The sequence below is a fragment of the Triturus cristatus genome, chromosome 2_2 (assembly GCF_964204655.1).
Source record: "Triturus cristatus chromosome 2_2, aTriCri1.1, whole genome shotgun sequence".
Taxonomy (NCBI): domain Eukaryota; kingdom Metazoa; phylum Chordata; class Amphibia; order Caudata; family Salamandridae; genus Triturus; species Triturus cristatus.
In genome coordinates, this window is record NC_140582.1 from 334,605,349 (window position 1) to 334,630,679 (window position 25,331).

Here is a 25,331-nt window from a genome sequence, read left to right on the forward strand (position 1 = left end):
AGACAAAGAAATGTCAATAGAATGTGATAAGAAGGTAGGAAACTCCGGAGTTCAAAGACAGGGGCAACAAACAAAAATTACAGGGGTCCTGGCTTCTGGCTGCGGCGCGCCGCTGCGCGCATCCGCGCCCTTCGCCCAAATAAATAAAGGAGGGACGCAAAAGGCTGGAGTGCTAACCTAGAGCTTCCAGTTGCACACCGGAAGCAGTGCAAGCCCTAAGCGACCCTCTGTTCAATCGGCACACGCCGTGACAGACCGGGGTCAGAGGCTGCTAACAACCAGGGAAGGAGTTTAAAAAGACAGTAATTGTCGAGTACGTTAAAAGTTTTAAAAAGCAATGTGCAAAAATGCAAGTTATTCCAAGACAGGTGACACAGTTCTACTTAGAATAACAGATAGTACCTCTGTCAGCAGTAGAACATAACAGCAGCGGCCAGTAACAAAGAGCAGCGCTTGGTTGGTCACCCCCAGAATCACAACTGCTAGTCTCTATAAACATTATTTTAATCCCGCTACCTAAATCATGTTAAAAAAGGGAAATATTCCTCATTACTGGGTCCCATCAGAATTCCAAAAACAGGAGGGTGCAAGGCTATAAATACTTTATATAATGTAATACTTGTAGATGCCATGTCCAGATGTCCAAATTCCAATACGTTGATTGGGATGGGGTGTTCACAGAGAGCCAATGAGAGAGGCACATAGGTTAGGGAAAGAGCTGTGGGGGACTTTTCATAACTCCCATTATAGAGACAAATGAAAGAATGTTATTCTTCGCCTGCATGGTTTGTGCACCCCACTTCAAGTTAACATGCGCCTTCCGACAAATTAGAGTAGTAAGTAAATTACTAGCACAAGAACACACCTCATAGCCAGAGTCGCGTTCTTATACTCCTAAGTGTGGCTGTGTACTGTGCCGTTCAGCAGGACTTGGAGATACGCCACTGGCCGCCTTCCAGGAATAGACCGTTGAGTTACTAGGGCCATGTTTGTAAACTGTGAAGCCATGTGCGCAGTCACCACGTGAGGCAGCATCATGGCTGTCTGCAACGCCTACCAGCATAGTAACCGCTCCCACTAATCCAAAGGCGGCTGAGCCAGAAGATTTAACTCCTTCTCCTCTCTTGCGGCTGTGGTATAGCTCATCAGTTAATGCGCATGGCACAGTAGAACTCTCTGTACAGTACATATGAATACAAAGGAAATGTTACGAAGGTCTGTGGCTATTTGGTTTTGAATCCTACCACACACTGCATTTCTAAACGGTATCATCAATTCCCCACATTACCTCAGATAGTTCTAGTGTCCTAAACCATAAAAATACTTTTTTTAAACTGACAATTCCGACTTGACTTTACATACGGATGACTACAGCACTCTCAAGCCCTAGTGCAAGCAGCCTAAGCTCTTTGATGTACCTTAGATGTGCCTTGTGCCTGGAAACTTCCTTTTAAATAGCCCCATGGCTTTGCCCTAACAAACTGCAAAATACTCTCTTGAAGGTCACTTGAATCGAATCCAAACTTCATAACTACTGCCATTAAGCCTACCCAACGCAAGTTGTGTAGCTATTCATACACAAGATCCATTTGCAGTGCTTAATTTGAGCCAGGGGTAGCAGCTTGGTTCTACCGGCTCTTGTTTTTTTGCACCAAACTTCGACCTAGAACACGAGAGGAAAAAAACACACAAGGGAGGAAAAGCAGGAAGAGAAAGACTGAAATCCTTTGACAAAGGGAGAACGCAGAAACCTGCAAGAGTGACAAAGGAGAAGGGAGTGTCTGGTGGTGGATGTGGTGTAATTAAGACTACTCGGTGTTGGTATGCGGCAACCAAGACAATCAAGAGTGCTGGCCTCGGGCTTGTGACTAACTTTGGGCCCCTGCACTTATTCTTTTACAAATCAAACACTGCCTATCGGTATGACTAAATTGGCAAATTTGTAATTACCATTAAAATAGCTTATTGAAGATCTAAGTGTTCTAATTGCACATAACAGCCAGTCCTCTGCTGCAGCAACAGTCAACAGTTTTTCTTATTTCAATGATTACCAACACAATAATAAACCCTTTAAGCATTAACCTTTTTTCTGGAATAGTGTACTCATAGACTGCCGAATCTCTTTGAAACGATTTACATTTTTTCCATTATACTTTGTTCCGGAGACTTAAATGGCACAGATGCACACCGTGAAGCCTTGTTTGCTACCATCCGGTGAATCAGCTGCATATACACGCTCAACAAGAGCGCTCAGCACTGTTTTTCGCTCACGTCGCTCTGACAAACCCTTAAATCAATATCCTTGTCTGTGAAGAAAAATCATTTTCTACCCCCACACACTACGTCAGGAATATTTGGAAAAATAATAAAAATCCAAACAAAATGTCCAATGGGACACAAATAAATTGCAACCTCCAAAACATGAGTAGGGGCACAAGCCCACACCAAATATAGAGTAACGTTCAGATCTTCCTCGGAGTGGCTGTCCACCATGTCGTCTAGCAGGATTTGGAGATACGCTACTGGTTGGCTTTCACAAACAGCGTGTAGAGTTAGAGCCTTGCTTGTAAACAATGGAGCCATGTGCGCAGCCACCACGTGAGGCAGCATCACAGCGATCTGCAACGCCTACCAGTGAGGTAACTGCCTCTGCCAACTCATACGCAGCCAAGCAAAAGGATTTTTTTCTCCCTTAACACTCTCACTGTGGTAATGCAGGCCATTTTTTATGTGCATGGGAAAATAGAAGCGTCTGTCCAGCAAGTATAAATATATACCCATGCACACATACTCAAGTTTTACAGCGATACCATGCAGCAACACTGTTTGAATGGATCCACACACTCAATTTCTAAACTGCAATAATTTGTTCTCTCAGAATACAGTGTGGTTCTAATCCTCCAGTTCCTGCAGGAGAGTTTTGGATTACACTCAACACTTGACACTCACAGTGTTCAGGGAGCTGCCGTTTAAGCATGCAGTAAACCATGGGGTGAGAAGTTTGCGATCTGTGGCATCCTACACCACAAACTCAAGAGGTTGAACGACCAGTCATTCTGTGTGGGAGGAACCCAGGGTTTCTGCCTGGCAACGATCATTGTGGCTAGGAGGCCAAGACAGTTGACATCCCTAGTGACAGAGTTTCCCAACAAAACTGTTTTCTGTCACTGAGCCACACTCCTGGTCGGAATAGAGTTAATTCCCAATGTATCTTGAGTTTCATCACTATTTCACCGCTATCCATTTACTCTGCAAGGTGAAATCACTGGAGTTTTTGGATCTCTGCTGAGAGTTTGGAGTGTACTTGGACTTTTACGCCTTAATCCGCCAGCGTGAGAGTTAATTTATAACCTTTGGCCTTGCTTGCAATGGGCCTAAATCAGATTCACACTCTTTAGCACATGGTGTCAGGACAAAACAAGCTTTATTCATGAAATATGCAATAGGACTATCTTGGAAGGATCACTTCCAACAATAAAATCAGCCTTCTAAGTAGATGTTAAGCATATCCCACTTGCAGAGTGTCAAAGAGGGATTCTCCCTTGATATATGTGTCTGATTAACTACACTATGTAGGAGCAGCTACAAAGGTGGCTTTTTGAGAACCAGATTAGGATTAAATTGTAGACAATAATTGATGTTAATAAATACTCTGAGGGATGTAGCAGTCATTGAGGTCAAGATGTTTGTATTTTTACTATGCACAGTGAGAGATAGATGCCGTCCAATAGGGGGTGTCCACATGACAAACGAGGAAATCTAATTACTCAGAAATTGCCCTCCTCATTTTAGGACTTTCACCCACACTCCCTTCTTCCATAGTTTTTTGGTTTATGCTAAGGTAGTGAATACAGGAGTAAGTCAAACACAGAAGAGTTCTACCAGGAGGGGGATTTAAAAATAAAAAATATATATTTACATACATCACAGAACCTCTCTGGGGTGGTGTAACCATCTCATAGTTAAGGTGTAGGATAATGAAAAGAACTGGCATGATGAGATTAGTGGCAAGTAATTCTGGCAGAATTACTTTTGGTTTCCATTTTGCTCTTGTTTGATAAGAAAATATCTTGTATAAGTTTTTCTTCGACAAATACCTTGTACACTATTCACTCGCACAGAAGATTAATTAGAAGACAGCAAGCCTAGATATCCAACAACAAGATAATAATAATCTTCACTTGAGGAAAAGCCTCGTAACCTGTCCACTCCTGTAGTTTTAAAACGGGAGTGCATATGGCTACAAAATACTCAAGGTTTCTGATACTGGATACATGTGGAAACCAATCCCGGGTGCAACAGTCTAAAATTCCAACACACTAAAGGGAATAGGTTCTTAAGAACGATCCCAGAAGGTCAGGGGAGTGTAGTCAGAATGCAGAATGAAGGTAGAGCTGTGGGGACTTTACATATTTTAGAATGATAAAATATAAAGAATTTTATTTTTAACGTGTGTGGACTCCACTTGAGCATGAACATAATCGGTCGCATTCGAAGCTGTGAGCTTGTTTTGATGTGGCCTATATGGGGAAATCAAAGTACCTTGAACATTAACATTCTCTTCTATAAGTTCCAATAATTTCACCACATCATATTCTAGACGTGTTGTGGCTCAAACATATCACTTAAATGGTCTTCACTGCGTAAAGCGTCCTTCAGGTGACTGTAATTAAACCTATTCAATCCTTATGTTGCATGTATTCAGTGGACACATTCCTTTTAAATGCACACTTCAGCAAGTGCTTTTCTCAAACTCTCCAGACTTAGTTTTTAATTGAAGGTACAAAACATCAGAATCAACATTGCCCCACAATTACTCATCCTCTCGAACACATTTCCCACAACATCTATAGAAACACTACCACAGACCTTACGTTTTTTTAAGAACTCTGGGCCAACTACTTTATACTCTGCCATGCTCAGCTGATACCACCTCTATACACACAAATTCTAATCAGGGCCATCACAGAATTTACAACCACATGCCTGCAATCAGAAAGTTTCTAGTATCCCACCTCCACTAAACCAGTCTATGGTCACCCTCTCTTATAAAAGGATTAGACTACAAGACCCTAAAACCTACCTGTCCATCACAGACCTCCCTAGGAAAACTATAGTTATGATAAACGTGGTCACACACCTCAGCTCCAAATTCATTTAGGACCCAACCAAATTCTTGGTTCAAAGAAATCAGTACTCCAACCCAAACATGAGACATAACATGACCCCTACAATGTCTGAGATGACATACTACAGAGGTATAAGGGACCGCCCTGTCGCTGATCTTCCTCCAGCTTCTTGCAGCCTTCAACATGATGGACCATGCAGTTCTCCTGCCCCACTGACAGCATAGGCTCTTATTTCTAGCCAGTCATTAGAATGCTTCAAATCCAGGAAACTGTAAGACTGGGTTACTGGCCATCCCTTCCTTGTTCAGTGATGTGCAGCTCCCTCAAGTATTACCTCCTAGCAGCCCCTCTTCTATTAAGCACATCCAAAAAATTCTAGTCAACGTTTTAATTTCCCAGAACCTACTATGGGTACTGTGTTGGCAATATGCACACATACCTGCAAATCACTGACAAGAATGACAAATTCTTAAACCTCTCAAATGAACAGAAATGAATTGAAACCAAAATGACCCAACAACATCATAAAATATAACAGCTCAAATACTAAAATACTAATTCCACTACTAACCCACCTCTTAAAAAAAACTGAAGCTATATACCCCTTCTACCTTATCCGCAGACAATACTCTAATAAAAACCAAGAGAAGTATCTTTGGTACAGTGTGAGGTACTGATTTCATTCTAAACACACTAAATTATGTGGTTGTCAATGCTCTTTCCGCCCACTAAAACTTTTCAAGAAACTTGAACTGTCAACCCTACTGAGAACCGCCCCTCAGTAGTCAGAGGCCTGGTCGACTCGCATATAGGTACAGCACTGTTTTTAGAATGCCTTATGTCTCGTTCTCCTGCTGGGCTAAACCTAAAACATCTTCCAGCACTGCAGAATGGGCCAGTGGATCCCAGGAGTCACCTTCAAAATACTCTGCTGCATCTTCAAATGACTTTAGGACTTCTCACTAACATACCTATAGAACAAGCTAACGAGATACACATACCTCAGCCTCTCCTCGCTCAATATAGATCAATCACCCCACAGTACATAGAACCAACTACAAGGCCCTTGGAGATGGGCTGGACATTGTCTTTGAAACAACCTACCAGCACATATGCAACTGGACACCCTCTTCGTATTAAAAAACCTCTCAATCTCTTCTGATTTTGTATCACAGGACTCCTTGCATCTTCCCGGCGTAGCTCTGCTGAGGTGCTTAGAAGCAATTCAATCATACAGTCAATTTTTTAATAATATATTAAATAAATACAAAAATATCTCCAAGACTACTAAAAAATAAATTGGATCTAAAAGCCATTAAACTTTTTTTTAATATTGTGGTCATAATCTATCTATATATGATGTGTAATTATCACCTTAAAATGATTTTCATTTTTTCATACTACACTTTGTTCCTGATGTAACACCGGCTCTTCTGCGATGGCAGAGGCGCATCGTTCCCTCCCCCACCAGCACCGTTACAAACTTGAAAAATAAAACGATAATTAAACTGGTTTTAAACCAGTTTTATTATAGTTTTATTTTTCTCCTAAGAGTGCCAAGTCTTGGAACGTGGGGCCAATGGGGATGACAGTCAATGAGAGGAGGTGGTATGCACTGTCCTCAGTGTGCATGTGGGTTTGGCTGGCCGTCTCAGGGCTGCCAAAACGACATGTGCACTGAAGGGGTCTCCAACTCAAGCTGCGTTGCTGGGTTGGGGACAGCAGGCACAGGCTCGCAGTCTCCCTTGGAGCGTAAATCGAGGGTGCTCAGGCCAATCTGGACGCTGCTCTCATGGTGCTGAGAGCGGCGTCAGAATTGGCTGCAGGAGATTATGGGAGTCTGTCTACAGAGGAGCAGAGTAGAACAATGCAGCTGGCTCAAGGTACGTCCCCCCCCGTGCAGTCAGTCTCCCCCCGCACTCTGCCCTGACACCAGCCACTACTGTCCTGATGTTTAAAAAGGCACAGGTACACACAATGAAGCCTTGCTGCAGCCCTTCAGCAAACATGCTGCATAGTGCAACTGAGCAAAACACCACATTGGTCAGGTCTGCTCACGCCGCTCTAATAAACCATTGCATTCGTATCCATTTCATGGTAGAAAAGAATCTTCATCACTACAATCTAGGAACATCGTGTATCTTTTGGGATGAATATGCAATTCAAACAAAGTATCCACTGGAACACAAAAACACTGTACCTTCTGGTAAACAAATTAGGAGCTGGAGGACCTGCTGGTTCCAAATCACTTTCCTGCCCTCCTATGTGCGGGTGTGCCTCGCGACCTTCAGCAGTACTTGGAGCTACGCCACTCTTCTACGAATAGCCCATTGAGTTTTTATGCCGAGTTTGTAAACAATGAGGCCATGTGCGCAGCCACCACGTGACATAGCGTCATAGCCATAGCAATCTTCACCGCCTACCAACAGCGTAACCACTGGCTCTCATACAAATGTATCCAAGCCAGAGGAATTAGAACGCCCTCTCCGCCTTCGCTGGTCTGATGCAGCTCAGGAGTCTAGATGCATGGAAAAACTGAACCGCGTACAATTAGACAAGAGTATGCATACGCACACATAGGAACTCGTAAGGAGACTGAAAAAACATTTTCAATAGAGTCACATATCTTTCTAAACCAGGTTAGTGTCCTCCCTCAACATTATTTGAAGCACTACTCTTGACTTTGGAAAGTGCAAATAAGTTAGCCGACTTGCATAAAAGCCACTTAAATCAATTTGACTTTAAAAACAAATTGGAATATTTCAAAGTCTTCTTCACCTGCATCTTACATCTACAAGCCCAATGGAAATGTGAAAACTAGCCAGAGTTCTCCATGGTGAAAGGGGAAGGAGGGGAAAAGGATACGGCTAACAATTTCCATTTAGATTTGTCTGTTTACATATAGCTTATGTCAAGAAAGAGTAAGAACTGGAAACAAAGGCACATTTTCTCCAGCAGTACAACTCACTTTCTCAAAAAAGTAGCCAGAGACAAAAAAACCTTGCCCGCTCTCTTTCAAATGAATATAAAAAAAATAACAAATGTTTGACACATACTTACAGGACTTGAAAGTAAATATACCAAAAAGAAACTACCATTGACAATGTAACTGGGTGCTGTCTCTGAACCATGAGACAAACAGAAGGGATGAGGCAGCTTATACAAGCCTGTGCTGCATGCCAGTCACTCTCCTTCTGAAAACCAGTATGGAGGACACGGTGTATATGTTATTAAGTCCAAGAATATGCTTCCTGCTAATTCTCCAGTCCAACCAATCCATGTAGCCTAAGCAAAAACTGTATTAAAAAATAAAAACATTATTGAACCAACAGATTCTGCGTAATACAATGGGGTCGTGTAAGATGAAGGCCATACCAAGCAATTTGGAACACTACACTAAAAGGGTTTGGATGATAGTGCACCACTTTGACAACCACCAAAACACAAAGTGCCTCAGGAAGATGCTGCCAACATTTGTTGTGAGCAGGAAATCCTTTGATGTTTGCATTTTCATATATTTTTTTTTAGGTCTCGTCTGACCCAGTGCATGTGCTGATCTGGCGAGACTTATTGAGAGGGCTCCAAAAAGTGCTACCAGGCCAGCCTAGAGCTACAGTGCATGTGCGAGGGCGTGCTCGCCGCGCTTTACCGCGATTACTTTCACTTTCGCGGCCACACGGTCGCTTTGCATAGCCAATAGGTCTTGCTTTTGGGACCTTATAAGTATTTAGTTATGCAACTGTCGCATGGCTAAACACTTATAAGGTCCCAAATGCGAGACCTATTGGCTATGCAAATGCTTGTTTTACATGTGGGTTGGCAGATATGCCAGCTTTGAGATAAATCTCACAGTGTGAAAGGAGGCGAGATAAAGGGGTGGCCCAGGTTAGTGGGCAATGCCTTGAGCTCATTACTCTCATGAGGGATAGGCTGGGGTCATTGAGAGGGGTGAGATTTATGCCGTACCCCCCCTCAAACAGACACACACAGAAAAAAAAGTGTCCAAGGCATTGTGTGATGTCCTGGGGATGTTGCAGACCCCTCCATTGACATCATCTGTTCCCAGACTCCAAACAAGTTGGAAACCCACTCTGCAGAGGAGGTTGCAGCTCATGTTTTTTCACTCCATGTAATATCGGCTCTTCACTGGAAAACAGCGTGAGCAGAGCAGACATTGTGTGATGTACAATGGCAACCATGTATGTTGTCAGGTCTGGGTTAAAGAAGTCATAGTACCATTTGTCAACAGTCACATAATTGCCAGTAAGTTCTCTGCTGAGCATATGCCCTATAGCCATATGAAGCAACCTGGTCTAATTGGTGCTGTGCAAGTTCCAGCTCTTCATTGAGCCACAGGTTATATTTTTGGCGTCCAACACATGATTTACTGTACGCTCAGTGCAGGAAATCACTGCAGCAGAACACCAAGGCAGTGACGGTGGAGTATCGCTCACTGCATACCCTGACCAGTTAGACCCAACGTTTGCCATGAATTACCAGTGGGTATATCACAACACTGTTTCAGCAGCGCAAGCGTCTCACATGCTCAGTTTTGCTGAAAAAACAGCGCACTCTGAGGTTGTGCAACTCTCTCTGGGAATTGCCGGTCTTGTGATTGTAAACAGTTCAACCACGTGCGCACTACCCAGATGCACGCGGCCCGCTGGTACTCGGCGCCTGCAGTAAGAAAATTAATCTAGGAAATATTACTGCCAAGATCTTTCAAAAGAAACACAATACACTTAGAGAATAGGCAAAAATATTTCTTGCCAATTTATAGATTTCAAACATTCTCAGTACGTTAATTTGAAATAGTGCGCGAGATTAAGGTTTTTTAGGTTGGTAATTAATTTCATGGTAATGCAAAAATGCAGAAAATTGACTGAAAAAAAGAAAGTTATTTTACAGAGTAGGTACTCTTTCTACAAAACACTAATAAAATAACTTCATAGTTAGCAACATTTAGTTTGCAGCACGCAGTGGCAGTCCAAAAAAACATACCGTCCTTAGTACAAAATAAAAAATATTTCGGCAATATGCTTTTTTATTTTAAATGTGTTGAACCTGGAATTGAAAGGTGATTTCATGCTCTACTAAAACAAATCTATCTTGGCAGCTGCTTCTGAAAAGACTAACACAAATCAAGTAAAAATAAAATTGTAAACAAAACTTTGAACTCTAGGAGGTTATCTCGTTTTATACAATCCCCCCTGCTCAGGAATGGTAAACAGTCCACGGTATAAGTCTCTGCACTAACTTAGGCTTCTTTTTAAGAGCAGAGTAGGAGATAATGAGTAACAGGGGTACAAAAAAAAAAGAAAAGAAAATTAATATGAGTAAACAGAGCGAGGCCATTTTAGGACATGTCCTTCACCAGAATGAGAGCCTTTACTTCCTTTGTTTCTCTTACACACATCATGACAGATGATACTGTATTAAGACAACCCTCTGCAACACACTTGCCCTCAGGCATCTGGGAAAGATCAGCAGACAGGCAAACAAAGGCAGATCCTGCATTGTCAATCCAAGTTCCTTCAAAACAGCAATTAACCATGCATGCGAAGCCAAAGCACCAGAACCAAGCTAACACAACAAAAGTGGTACAGTTGCACACATTTTCCAAGTGCATCGAGTTAGACACAGATACATTTTAGAAAGTCGCTATCCACCAGGGTATGCATTTAAGGAAACTTCAGCAGAGAGTTAGTCTCATGCGTCTCTTCACTTAGGGACCAGCTGTCACTGAACATGGACCTAACCAATGCACCAAGGTGAAAGTTCCCAGCAGATGTAGCGACCGTGCTCCAGGAACCAGTTCTAACAAATCCACATTATTTACCTTCAGGGTCGGGAACAAGAGTCATGTTCTAAGGTCACACACAAACCGCAGCCGCCTCACCCTGCCACACAAGTCACTGCTCAACTGAGACCAAGCTTAACACGCCTTGTTAACCAGCTGCACTCAAAGAGGAGTAAAAAATCATTTGCAGCCATCTTTCTTCCATACTCCAGCCTTAAGAATTCTTCATGGCATAGTTAATGACTGCATTTATCACTGAAGAAAACTGGAGATTTAAATACAGCTGTTATTTTAGAAAACTATTGCTTCCATTTTGAGTGCATGGCCTTTTGAAGAGGAGCAGTGGTGGTAGATCTTTCTCAATCTTTTGCACCAAACTTCGACCCTGCACCTATGTCTAGCCAAGCCTCACCGGAGCCTCCACATAAATTGTTGATCCGTAAGGAGTGTATGCTTTGATTCGGTGATAGAGCCTAGTTCTCAATGGACAAACTCAGTGGCATAGGTTTCAACTATCAACCTTTTCTAAAATGTTGAAATGCAACTTCTTGTCAACATCTCATGCTTTACAACAAGACGTACTACTCAATGAGGAAAAATCCAAGCCGGTTTTAAATACGAAGCACTGAAAGACAACTTAATTACCATTATATAGTAAAAAACAAAAATACTAAAATAATGCAAAATACAACCAGTAGTGAACATAAAAGAGCCTTACTTCGAAATTCAAATGCATCTACTGGATATCTGTCGATGAGTACTGTAGTAACAAATTTATTTATAGGTTTTGTATAGCGCCTGGATCACCCCCAAAGGGGTATCTCTGCGCTTCGACCAGTTCTGCAGGAAGTCTGACGGGGCAGTTTTTAGAACAGAGCGGTCTTGGTCTAAGGCCAGACTTCCTATTCCAACATCATTTAAAATATGTTTTATAAACTCGTGACCTTTGAATCCCTACTCGGGAAAGATATTTAGCAAAACAACTTATTTTCCAAGGGTCGAGACTTATTAATGGGCTTGAACTAGGCTGTGTAAGAGAATAGAGAAAAATATCTTCCAGTGTTACTTGACTAAAGCTGCTCTTGCAATGTAACACTATTTTTGGATGCTGTACGGGCCTAATAATAAAAAGGACAAAAATAGTCTATGTATTTCTTTAAACTATATTGCAAAAATAAGCTTCGGTGAGAAATATAGGCATAGATATTCAGAAGAATGGCATTTAACCACAATGCCGCCAAAAATAAATGAGTAGCGGATAAGCTGCTGACGCGACCTCATACGCTATGCGCGCGCTGGCTTATGGTTACATAATGACAGTGGAGGAATTCTAGGGCTGTGTTTGTAAATAGTGGAGCCACGTGCTCGCCACTGCATGGCGGAACCTTGTCTCAGTCTGACGTATCTGCTCTGCCTGTAGCCCCAGAGATTAGACACCGTTCCCGCCACAGTCAAATGCTCTCAAACTTATTTTCCTTACATTACCTCAAAATCCCACCCAAAAAAAAGGATTTAAAAAAGAAATTAAAAAAAAATATAAGACGCCACTGTCTCCATCAAAAGCACAACTTTCTGTACGAAAGAGCAAACGTAACACATAAACCAAACAAATCAACTTGTGTTGCTGTACTTAGGGCACACTTGTAGATATGCAAACATACTTGAACTTGACACTGTAGGCTTCACAAACTACGCTTTCTTCTCAGCTCTGCCTTAGTATTTTCAAATTAAGGCAATTTATAGTCACAGAAGAACAATAGCTACGTTTATCCACCTTTTCTTTGTTGCACTTCAAATACCCATTAATAAAATTTGACATTGTGAGGCTATGCAACTAACATGACGGAGGGTTTAATGAATAAAAAAAAATAGATGTTATAAAACTGTTTAAAATAACAAGCACTGAATTAGTTGCCTTGTGTGGATTAGGACTCCCTATTGTTCCTTCGTTCCTACCTACAGTGAGTTGCAGATCGATTTCTCATTATACTGATCACAATTTCTTCCCACAGCAGAAAACAGCTATGACTATGGCTCATTGTAAACAAAATATCTGAAGAGTGCAACTAGTTTTTTTTGTTTTTTTTAAGAATACACAAATACTGCTCAGAAACATATTTAAGTATCTCTCCAAAATAGCAATGCACATACATACCATGCGCACACACCCAAACTGGTATACAGAAACGGGTGAAGAGAAGGACAACAGGCCTACTCTGAATTAATAAGCAGGGCACCAGGTATGGATGCAAGAAATAGTACTTTTAAAGCTATACCAGATTAAAATGCGCTTGCAAGTAGGACGTACAAGGATTGACTCATCAGTTATCAACGTTCTACGAGACGTTCAGTTAATCTTTTGCAGACAAGGTATTATTTGAAGAGCCATGTATTCAGCTCCTTCGGAGTTGGGTCGTAGTTCCAGCTCCAAGTAGCATAAATGGATTGGAATTTAATCTTCTCCTTCTTGCACTGTCTCTATGTTGGGTGTCTTGTGTAGCCCAGATTTTGAATACAATAGAGCATTTGTGTTCACTGCCATGACCCTTACTTTACAATGATACAATGTTTGTAATGGTCCTCACATGAATGATTTTGCTCCACAATCAAATAAACATGATCTGAGACCTCCAGAGCGTTGAGTTTGCTTCTGTTTAAACCTTTTGTGATATTTCATTCAAAGACTTTTGTTCTGGGCACAGAAAGATCAATGCACCCTTTGAACGGGCGTTTACTAGCACACAGAGCCATAAGTTTGCCATAACAGGTTGTAAATCTCATTGGGGCCTGACGGGTCTGGACCATAGGCTCAGCAATGCACTGACGTAATTTCATCCAATGAAGCTGCACCTAATTAATTAGGGTTCGTGACAAATAAGAGTTTACAAAACCAAACCACAAAAGGAGGTAAGAAATGATCATTAATCTTAACCATCAATTGGTTACACTGGTGACTGATGTAGAACTTCTGATGCTGTTAATGGTATAACAGGGGTTTACTCTCTTCAACAATCTTGCAGTTTGACTCTAGATTGGAACATTTTGAGATTACTAATTGGACTTTTCGTGCTGCACAGCTAAGGTTACAGGATTTGCATGTCCCAGCCATCCCACTTTAGCTGTTAGCGTATCTTGCAGTCAGTTTGTCAATGTTTGTCAGCAAGTAATAATGCATATGAATAGATTATTGTACTGTAGGACTCTTGTTCAAGTCCTGCAATCACACTTGGTTGGGTTCCAGTGGACATGATGTCCATCCATAGTTGACGCAGTAAAAAAAAACTGCAGTACTTACAGAGAATCAATGAGGCATTCCAATACAGCATGGCTTGAATGATGTATATTGGCCAACATTGTGCCCTGCCATTTGGTGGCATTATGGTAGCATTCCCATCACTTGGGTGCCATATATACTTCAGACTGCTTAGGCTTCGATGAGCATTCGTCCTTGGTTTCAAGTAATAGTGTTTGGGGAAGTATTGGTGTAAGCAAGCGGAGGTTTGAAGGGTGGCAAAATATTAATCTTCTGTCTTCAGTTCTAAATACATATGAGGATATACGTATGATAGATTCTGTGGTGAAGCTCTCCACACAGCTTCCCCCATCGGTGGCACCATCAATTCAAGAAACTTTCCATCCCAATTCCACCGAGAAGATACCAGCTGTTTGGTTACACATTTATCGGCTTTTGGCTTCACTGGCAAAATTAACTGCCATATGAGAGTCAAAAGGCTGAGAAACCTAGTTTTATAAGCCAGGAACTCAAGCTTGTCTAAAACCATTAGCCTGCAGTGGCAATAAAAAGTGCCAATTATATGTTCTAGCGCAGTCCATAACAATGGATGCTTGCTGAACAAAGAAACCACAATCTATAAGGAAGGCTTTGAGATGCCACTGGGAAAGGATGGCTCTTTTCGCTTGAATGACCCGAATTTTCCAACGAATGTTCTTATTTCCTGAACTGGAACAAATGGCAGCAGGGTTAATTCTCCCAAATGAGCAAGGGAACACTAGGAGAGGCCTATTTAGGGTTTTTGCTTTGCTGACCCGATTATAAAAGACCTTTGAACTTGTGTGTCAAAACTCGTGAGGCTGTGCACACACCCTGCTCTTTAAACAGCGAGGACCTGCCAGATTCTAGGCCCATTGCACTGTATCCAAACATTGACAGTGTCTGGCTTCCTGCCAAAGACGTAGTTTAAAGGGCCTTAGTACGGATAACATTCTGCAGAAGTGCTTACAAGCAGAGGCAATGCAAGGTCAGCTCAAACTGCAACTACTGGACCTGTGCGTTGGAGGCATTGGGGAGGACAACATGAAGTTGACCTTCTTTGGGAACCTTAGACTGTCTCGAGTCCGGCACGCCGCCTGGACGTCCAGCCACGTGCACACAAACAAATGAAAGAAGACTGCTTGAAGTATACAGACTGCACTATTCGCTTGCTGCAAACTCCCAGTCGTGTGCATGGCTGTGACAGGCTTTCCTAGCAGGTCATCTGGGAGCCGCTCCCATTTAGCTGGGTTAATGGGGTGTGTGCAGTTCCATGAATTACAGCCTTGGCAGCGTAGCAGCTTCCTTACGTAAGAGGAGGTATAGCAAGGGCCCTGGGTGGGAGCATTATGGCAGGATTTTGCGTGCAACCGGCAAGTCATGGGTTGGAGTGCCAGGAAGGCAATCCACCTGCTCCAAAAATAAAGTGCCATGGAGTTGGGTTTTAATAACCAAGTATTGATGCATGGAGAAACTATTCAGTCTGTGCTTTCAGTGCATGGTCACTGTAAAGAATAATGAATACGCTGACAACACAGGGTTTAAAATGCACAGACTCCTGTGTATGCAATGATGCCACACGTGGGAGATGCATATAGACATCTTGAATGGCCCAGAGTACAGGTGTACACCTTGCGCTTCACTTCTCCGTGGTGCCATTTCACCCAGTGCACGGCTCTCAATCCGTCAGTAGATTTGTAGAGCACTTCTCGTCACACGTGAGGATATCCAGGCGCGGCAGGGTTCAGTCGATTACCCGAATACTCAGGTCTTCAGGGACTTTCGGAACTCTGGAAGAGATGGGGATGTTCGGAGACCTCTGGGGTACAAGCCCACTCTGTGCACTGCTCTGGTATACGCATCCTCACCTTGTATTGGTTTGTGGTACACATAGACTACATGCACTGCACTATATAGCATGTACACACTTTGCACTGTTCTGAGGTGCATATTGCCCTTGCACTGCCGGTGTGTGCAGCCCCACCTTCCACGGGATAGCTGGTAGAGTTTTTCCACACAATACTCCTTGAATGAGCCCAGCAGTGCAGCTGTAGTCGGTGCAGTCTGTCTGGGAGGCGGGTGTCATTTCACACACCTCCTTGCCACTTTCTTCAATCACGCCACCATTAGCGCCTCGAGGCTGTATTCCATTGACACACCTGCACTTCTCACAGCTTGGTCCACTTAGCTATCACAATTATCCGATGACCAACAGTCCTGTTGGGTAATGCACTTGTAAATACACAAATCAACATACGAGTGACCCCCGCCCATTCCCCACCCCCTCCTCTCCCAATTCCCCCTGCACATGCATTGCGGTATTGCATGCAGCCATTGAAATGCAAATGGATGGTCTGGTTTGCCTAGAAACAGCCTGCGATATTTGCTTCGATAAATAATACCCTTTTCTGGAACTTTCGGATCACCAAGCACTTTAAACGTACACACACGAAACCTATGTGATGTCTGAACGATTTACAGCTTGCGAATATCTCCCATAAGAGGAGAACCAAGATTATTATATGTTTGCTCAAAGGCTGACAGGGAAGCCTGGCTGGGAAGAAATGATAGGCTGCGTTCATCTTGAATTTTGATGCGATTGTTTTTAAAGCCCTACCGGAAAGTTCCGCATGGCCCCAGGTATACATGGCGATTTTCGTCCAGGCGGTATAAACGTACTAAAAAGAACCACATCTTTTAACTAAACGCCTGTCAGTATATAATGTAACTATGTAAATGGCATGTAAACACCTTAAGCACTCTAACAACAAATACACGCCAGTAAAAGTAGTACCTGGGTAGATTTCTGCCATGCACACTTCTAAATGTACGTGCTCATCCCACACCAAAGGTGGGGTGCAAAACACTATATATGGTGCTATTTACACGAGTGGTTATGTAGGATGTTGCAGCCGTGCGGCCCTGGGCCCAAGGTAACATTATGAGACGAGGAAGTCTCCGCTCTGCCGTGGCTCACTTTAAATGCCCCTTTATTGTGCGGAGGCAGAAACGTTAACCATGTGCGCCTCACACATGCTCATCTCCCAAGCAACATTTTTAAGCAGGAAGCTGAATTGTACTAACATGGGTTTAAAGAACAATAATAATAAGAACTAAAACAACAAAAACAGTGAAGAGAAATGGGAGTTGAAAGGTGCCCCGGATCCAACGTATCCCGCCAGGACGGGGTCTCAGTTCCTGCCTCGGCCCTGACCTTGCAGGGTCCTGGCCCCGAAGTGCCCCTCTCGGCCCATACCTTTGTGTCTGCCTATGAGAGCCCTGGCAACCCTCCCCGGACAGGGACTTGGCACAACCCAAAAGAGCACACGCTCTTTTTAGTGTCCTGTGAGAGAGACTCTTCCACTACACAAAACAAACGGGGAAAACACACAATAAATGGCACTCTCTCGGCGAATCCTCCTTATCTTCTCGTCTGATAGACTATAAAACTGTCACCTTCACTACCAGTGAAGCAAAAATGAAGCATCTAAAACAATAAACCCACTTGATCAAGGCGCGTTTGTCTCTTTAAACAACCTGCCTAGCCGCTCGAAGAAGAGGGCAGGCCGAGAGCGAGCAAGAAAACTCTTTCCATTTAACAACTACATTTGTCAGCCATGTTGAAGGGGTGCGGGCCGTGCTCCCCTTCTTTATTATGAGACAGGGTGACTCCAAGAGGGGGTGTGTGAAGAGGACAGGAGAGGCAAGGAGGGAAGAGAGGGCACACCAGCAGAAAAAAATAGAAGAGAGCTGGAGACCCACAGCAGAGAAGCAGCGCTCTGACCTCTTTTCCGTGCCCTCCGCCTCGCCCGGATCCAGCCCGCAGCCTTGCTCTCCCTCCTGCCCAGTCCTAGAGGGCGGCCATCTTGCTTCCTTCTGCTCCCTCTCCGAGCCGGGCTCGCCTCCCGCATCAATATTCATAAGGCGGCCCGCCTGACGTCCGTGCCCAGCCGGAGCCCCGGCGCAGCGGCTCCCCTCTCCCGGAGGCGGACGTGCCTGGCATGGGGAGCGGGTGGGGGCAGCCCTGGCAGGCTGGGTGTGTGTTCGCGAGTCGTGCCCTGCCCGGGGAGTGTAAAATCACTTCCCCACCCGGGCCTTCCCACACAAAGGCTGGCTCGCTGCTTCGTTTTTTTCTCTCTATTTTTTTCTCTCTGTTGGGGCCCATACAATAGTAAAAGTGCTGGCAGAGGGCTACCTGGAAGCTGCGGAGTGGAGTCTCGAGTGCGCGGACTGGATTGCCACCGTCTTTGATCGCTGTCTGCGCTGCACTTCTGCAGTTTGTCCGAAAGGGGATAATTTCGTCTAATGTGATTAGATATTTTTGTCGCTGGGTTCATTCTTCCAATATCTAGGTGTCTCTTCCGGCACAGATGTGATGTTATTCTCTACTAACCTACTAGAACACACAAGTATACATTTTTAAGATGAAATTGTTGCAACTGACCCCGCAACAAAAATACTAATTTTCGCGATATGTCATACGATACGTTTTTTTTCTTAGACCTGGAGTAGGCATACCTACATCGCTCGCAGGTTTAGAATGTAATTCGGTTACATTAAGCACAGCGCGAACGGAGAGAAAGTCAGCGTTTGAATAGTAAGCTGATTTAAAGTTTAACCCAAAAACTTTGAGAACGTTCACGTAAATTTAAAAGTACACAGCAACTTTGGGATATCACTCACAAATTAGCGTTTGCTAAGTTGTACTCGGAATTGCTTCAGCTAAAGGAGATTCCAATGAGAAGGTTGGAATAAGGTGCCGTCGAATTAGAAATTACTTTTCAGTGGGACTCCTCCGTTCAAATACCTAGCACCGGGTAACATCTGTTGAGTCTCGGCATGAAACTGGCCATATTGAACTTAAAACGACGGTCGAATGCTTCAAAATGTTGCCACTTTTAAACCCATTTAGAATGTAGCTCAGTGGGTCAATCCATACTCTTAAAATACTTTGCGTAATATACGACAAAACATCAAGTGCGGAAAGGTAGGACACAACATTTCATTGTTCGTGTGGTGATGCGCATGTTGCCACTGAGTTGTGCAACTCCAACATCAACATCGCTTAATATCAGCGCAGCCATCTCCCACAAGTCTTCGGCAAGAAAGTGCTGTTTTTAAGAAAAATATATTTGTGTGCATTCGTTGTCTGTATGGACTCTTTATCTACAGGTTGGGATGCGACCTCACAAGAGAAGAGCCGTAATCCGCTGGTTACTGTTTCACACCCAAAGCAATACAATGTTTCAGAGCGAACAGTTGCCCTCAAGGGTCGGTTTCCGGCTCTTGAATTTAAAGGCCTTCTCGTTTCCTTGCAACATTTTAACCTGCCATCCATCGCCCCAGACGCCCTTCCCGGATAGTGCGTTTCCTTCCATAAACAAAGGTTCTTGTGGCCCGTTGCGCGCAAGCATTAGGTATCTACTGCTGCACCCGAGCACAGCTCAGGAAACTTTCAGGCTCCGCATTTTCCCTGCCCCCTCAGTCAAGGCAAGGCCAGCCCCTTGTTTACTATGGCCTCGTGGCCCACGCAAGCAGATGACGATGACACGCGCAGACTACACACACACAACACGTTTCCTTTTCCGACTTCACACGCCCACTCTGTCTCCTGGATAAAAGTGTCCACCTCTCGGGAGTTCTGCAAAGGGTTAACTTAAGTACAACTGGTTAAGGTGGCTCCAGATACACACAAACGGCACGGTGCGCAACAGTACAGTAGCGGTGCGTTTATGTGGCGCGAGTCTAGTCATTTACAACACATGGATCTATTAGTCCTTATCAGGCACACTATTTCGCGCGCCGGCTCGCGGCATCTCCATGGGACATTTTACAGGCTCAGTGTTCCGTTCCCAGACCATAACTTGTCCACGGCGACTGTGCGCCCTGTCCACACAGCAGAGGTCAGTCCAGTTTGCAAAGACACAGAAACCAACTGGAATTGCGTATAAGCAAACCGTGCCCACGTTGTCGTATGGTCTCTTGTGGGCGATGGGGTGCATGTAAAAATTGCGCAAATCGCATATTAGAGGGACGCGCGAGAAAAACTGTTCTTTGGAACAAGATGTGTAGGCCTGCAGCCTTCCAGCATATCAACACTTTTGCTAGAAGCATCCAGACTAGCAGTCTCGGTCATGGGTGTCGCCATCTTCAAGCCACACACAAATGACCCTTTGAGTCGTGGGAGTGAAAGGCCTAGAAAAGTTCTCTCACCTGAATAAAGAGTACCCAAATCCAATTATAGGGTAAGGGAGGAGTTTCCTCTGGCCTGGGCAAACAGCCTAAAAAGGCGAGGTGTTCGGCTCGAGCCCGTGCGGTGGCGCATCTTCTCCCACCTGCTCGTGTGGCCACGGCGCACGGGCACCAGAGGGCTTTTACGCTTCGCCCCTCGGCAGAAATAAAGCCTGGTCACGCTCCATTAACCCAGGGGTTGTAAAAAAAAAAACGCCTCCCTTCTGCAGGTCTGGGCCCCGCTACTGTGCGTGGAAGGGCCGAGTAATTTATGTTCACTCGGACACCTTGGTTTCCTGACATAGTGCTGCGCATCTGCCAGTGGCCTCAGGTACTGATTAGGGGTGCTGGGGCAGAAAGGGAACGTGCAAGGCCTCTTATTTGCAAGCAACCAGGCGTCACTAGATATGATATCATAGGGAGTGCCATACATCGACCTCTGACATGGATACAGGTAACGCTGCGATAGTCAACTTTACGGATAAGACACCAGTCAACTAAAAATATACAATTCAAGATTGGTAACAGGGAATGTAGATTTTCCTAATAAGTTATGACGGAAAGTCTTAATTTTATTAAAAACACGGAGGCGAGTATTATGCATTCTTTTCTTGTATTTATTATAATAGCAGCAAGATAAGACAAATAACTACACTCCCCAGAAGGCTGCAGGAGGAAACTACTAGCCAATGGGGAGAACACTAACAAAAATACACCAATCAGGTCAGCCCAACTACATTAGGACCTATCTGACCGCAAGCAGTCCTCTTTTCTTGTGCAAGTTAGTAAGAAGGCGAAAACAAAGGAACCAAAAATAACAGTAGATAAACAGTCAAAATCCAGGTAAACAGATCTTGAACCAGGAACACCATGGCGGAAACATCCTGAGGAAACCACATTGGAAGGCAGTTAGACGGTGATGCCAAGAAATCTGGTGCTTGAGGACGACTCTCACGAGGAAGGTGGTGGTAGAGCCGGAGTACCTAAAGGGGGGGGGGGGGGGAAACAGAACAAATTAGAGCTGTTGTGGAGGGATAATACTCGCCTCCGTGTCTTTAATAAAATTAAGACTTTCCGTCATAACTTATTAGGAAAATCTACATTTTATGGCAAGACCGGAGGCTCCTATTATGCTAGTTCAAAGCATATCAACAACCAGAGAAGAATCAGAAATCACAGGTTTACAATAAAAGGTCCTAAACACATTATCATTAGACCAATCTGCTGACTTAAGGATATCCTCCAGGCGCGAGCCTGACCAAAAGGCCTTTGAAGCCATGGCACCTCTAGTAGAATGAGCTCCAAAAGAAGAAGCGTCAATGCCCGCAAGAGACATGATCCAACGGACCCAACGGGCCAGTGTAGCAGAAGAGACGGGGAGGTGAGGTTTGCGGAAAGAAATGAGCAATTGTGTCTGGGAAGAAGACCTAAAGTCAGCAGATTTGTTTTCATAGGCTTTTAGGCAACGACCTACACATAATTTTGGTTGAGCTGGAAAATAAGGGTAAAACACAGATTGTAAATTTGTTTTAGTGCGCCTCTGCACTTGAAACAGCACACCAGTAGGAGAAAACTGTCTTGAAGAAAGGTCTAAAGCTCTAACATCAGAGACACGTTTAATGGAGATTAAACACAACAACATAGTAAGTTTTGCAGACAACATTTTCAGGGAGAGAGCAGTATTGTCAGGCCAATCCAAAAACAATTTGAAAACCAAATTAACATCCCATAAAGACTAATACTTAGCCAACGGAGGTTTGGAAAAACGAACTCCTCTTAACAAACGGCAAACAAGTGGATGGGATCCGACAGGTTTATTGTCGACTGGACAATGGTTGAGGGAAATAGCTGATCTGTATAAATTCACTGTGCGATAAGACTTGCCAGCACTGGCCTCAGAGGCCAGAAAATGGACTATAAAAGTCACAGAGGCTGAAAAGGGATCGACAGACCGTTCAAGACACCAGCTTGACCAAAGAGACCAAGCGGATTTGTATGCCCTGGAAGTACCGGGAGCCCAGGCCCGGCTGATAAAGATAGAAGCTTCTTGAGAAAGGAGTTGGTCAGAAGAGAGAGACTGGACAGTTTCCAGGCCGATAGGGTCAGGGACCGATCGAGAATGAGGTTGTGAGGGGAACCTCGAGGATCCAGGAAAAGATCTGAGGGAGGAGGACCGGAAAGTCCACTGCTAGTTCCAAAAGGGACGGAAACCATATCTGGGATTGCCAAAAAGGTACCACTATGACCAGTGATGTCTGTTGGCGTCGAATTTGAGAAAGGACCCTGTTGATCATAAGAAAGGGAGGAAAAGCGTAATTGAGGTGCAGTGACCAGTCCTGGAGGAAGGCATCAGTCGCTAAAGCCAGCGGATCCGGGCGCCAACTGTAGAAACGAGGTAATTGAGAATTGAGGCGAGACGCGAAGAGGTCTATGAAGAAAGGGCCCCACTTGAGAGAGAGAGAGAAAGAAACACGGAGGAAGTAACCTCCAGTCGCTGGAATCCCGGAGATACCGAGAGTGCCAATCCGCGATGGAATTGAGATTGCCGGGGAGATATTCTGCTTGAAGAGAGAGATTGTGAAGGAGGCAGAAATGCCACAGACTCTTGGCGAGTTCCGCAAGGGGTTTGGATCTTGTGCCACCTAGATGGTTGATGTAACGGACCGCAGAAACATTGTCCATCCTGAGAAGAATGGAACAACTTACCTTGTTTTTTGCGAGGCTGCGGATTGCAAAGGAGCCTGCAAGCATCTCTAAACAGTTGATGTGCAATGACGACTCCTCTAGAGACCATGTACCTCCAGTCGAGATTGGTCCACAGCGGGCGCCCCAACCCGCCAGACTGGCATCTGATTCTAATACAAGATCTGGGGCCGTGGCGAAGATAGTTCTTCCGTTCCACGCATCTAAATGGTCTATCCACCATTGCAGCTCGGACCGCGAGTCTCTGTCTAGAAGGATAAGATCGGAGTAAGCCAGACCCTGACGCAGATGTCTGATTTTTAAGCGTTGAAGGGCCCGATAATGAAGAGGGCCGGGAAAGATTGCTTGGATTGAGGCTGAAAGGAGCCCCACAATCCTTGCGAGGGAACGAAGGGAAATATGGGATAGAGAGAGAACTTGAGAAATTTCTGTACGAATAGCCGCCATCTTTTCGGTAGGAAGGAAAAGAGACGCGGAGGGGGAATCCACGCGAAACCCCAGAAATTCTACACTTTGAGAGGGAGTTAGTATGGACTTCTCCGGATTGATAAGAAAACCGAGATCGAGAAGAAGGGATTGGGTCACCTGAAGGTCCCGCAACAGACCTGGTTTGTTCGTATTCATAAGAAGAATATCGTCCAGATAAATGATCAGGCGAATACCCAAGGCTCGAAGATAAGCCACCACTGGCTTCATGATTTTGGTGAAGCACCAAGGAGCTGAAGAAAGACCGAAGGGGAGTGAGCAAAACCGATAAGTTACGCCCAGCCATTGAAACTGGAGAAACTTGGAATGCGAGGGATGGATGGGAACTGTCAGATACGCATCCTGAAGGTCCAAGCGGACCATCCAATCGCTGGCCCGCAGAGTGTCTCGTAGATGGAGAATGGTTTCCATCTTGAAATGCCTGTAAACGACGAACTGATTGAAAACTTTGAGGTTGATAACCGGTCGCATCTTTTTGTTCTTTTTGCGAACCAGAAACAAAGTGCTGAGAAATCGCGAGGGATCGAAAGGAAGTCTTTGGATAGCTTTCTTTGCCAGCAGGGAAAAAATTTCCTGAGATATCAGAAGCGAAACGTCGGCGGAAAAAACCAGAGGAGGAGGCAAAGTATCCTGGAAAGGAGGAGCGTAAAATTCTATAAGATAACCTTGGACAGAATTGAGAACCCACGGGTCGGAGGTTAAAGTTTGCCATTTGCTTAGAAACAGAGCCAAGCGCCCTCCAACGGGAGGGCCAGAAGACAGGCTTACCTTGTTGGGAATAGTTGGCGTTTTTGACGTTGCCTCTGTGGCCCCTCTGTCCACGACCCCGGAAGCCACGGCCACGTTGGGGGTAGAATTGAGGCTTGTACTCTTGGTATCCGGAGTTGGAAGCACCTCTGGAACCTTGGAAGGAGGAAAAGCGGCTGGAAGAGCGGTTCCTGCCTCTGCCGGCCCTGCCAAAAACCCGAGGGGCAAAAACTTTGATTGAAAGTTGTGCCTTATCCAACGAGGTAAAAGTGGAAACAAATTTCGAAAGGTCCTTGACTAAGGAGTCGCCAAAAAGAAGACCATCTGCCTTTACACCAGGGTCCTGAGATGCCAGATTAGCTAACTTAGGGTCTAACTTGATTAGCAGACCTTTGCGCCGCTCGTGAGTAATAGCCGCATTGGCATTGCCCAATAAACAAAAGATACGCTGTGCCCAAAGCGAAATATCTTCTGGATTCAAAGTCAGTTCTTCAGATCGGGCTGTCTCCGCCAGATCCAAAATGCGGGCAAGAGGGCCTACCATATCCAAAAGTTTGTCCTGGCAGGAGGACCAAGCTCTATCTACCCCCTTACGAGGGTCCTTGCCAAACTTGGAGAAGAAGGTGAGGAGCGGCTGATCAATGGTGGGAGTTATCGTGATATGAGAGGCCAAAGAAGGTTTGGGGCACTCGGATTTTAACTTAGCTCTGACGGACTTGTCTAGAGGCTGCCTCAGCGTAGAAGATATGTACTCCCCTACATGGGGAACGGGAAACCATTCCGTGGAATTGGGATGTCTAATCAGGGCAGGATCGAACATAGGCATTCCCTCCGAGTCCAGAATGGGTTCTGACTCAAATGGTGATAATTTTTGCTTTTTGGGCGAAGAATCGCAAACTCCAAAGAGATCGTCGTCATCTGTGTCACCTAAATCGTCATCCGTATCCTGGATGGAATCAATGAC

The 25,331-nt window shown here is 44.5% G+C and overlaps 1 protein-coding gene across 1 annotated transcript in view; it reads right to left on the reverse strand.

Annotated features, from left to right (window-relative positions):
- The window catches only part of TET2 (tet methylcytosine dioxygenase 2), a 214,681-nt gene extending 196,349 nt beyond the window's left edge, over positions 1-18,332 (reverse strand). Inside the window, exon 1 of the mRNA XM_085641414.1 lies at positions 17,985-18,332. The gene's annotated coding sequence lies outside the window, so the exon portion shown is untranslated. The remainder of the gene's footprint in view (positions 1-17,984) is intronic.
- Between the last annotated feature and the right edge of the window lie 6,999 nt (positions 18,333-25,331).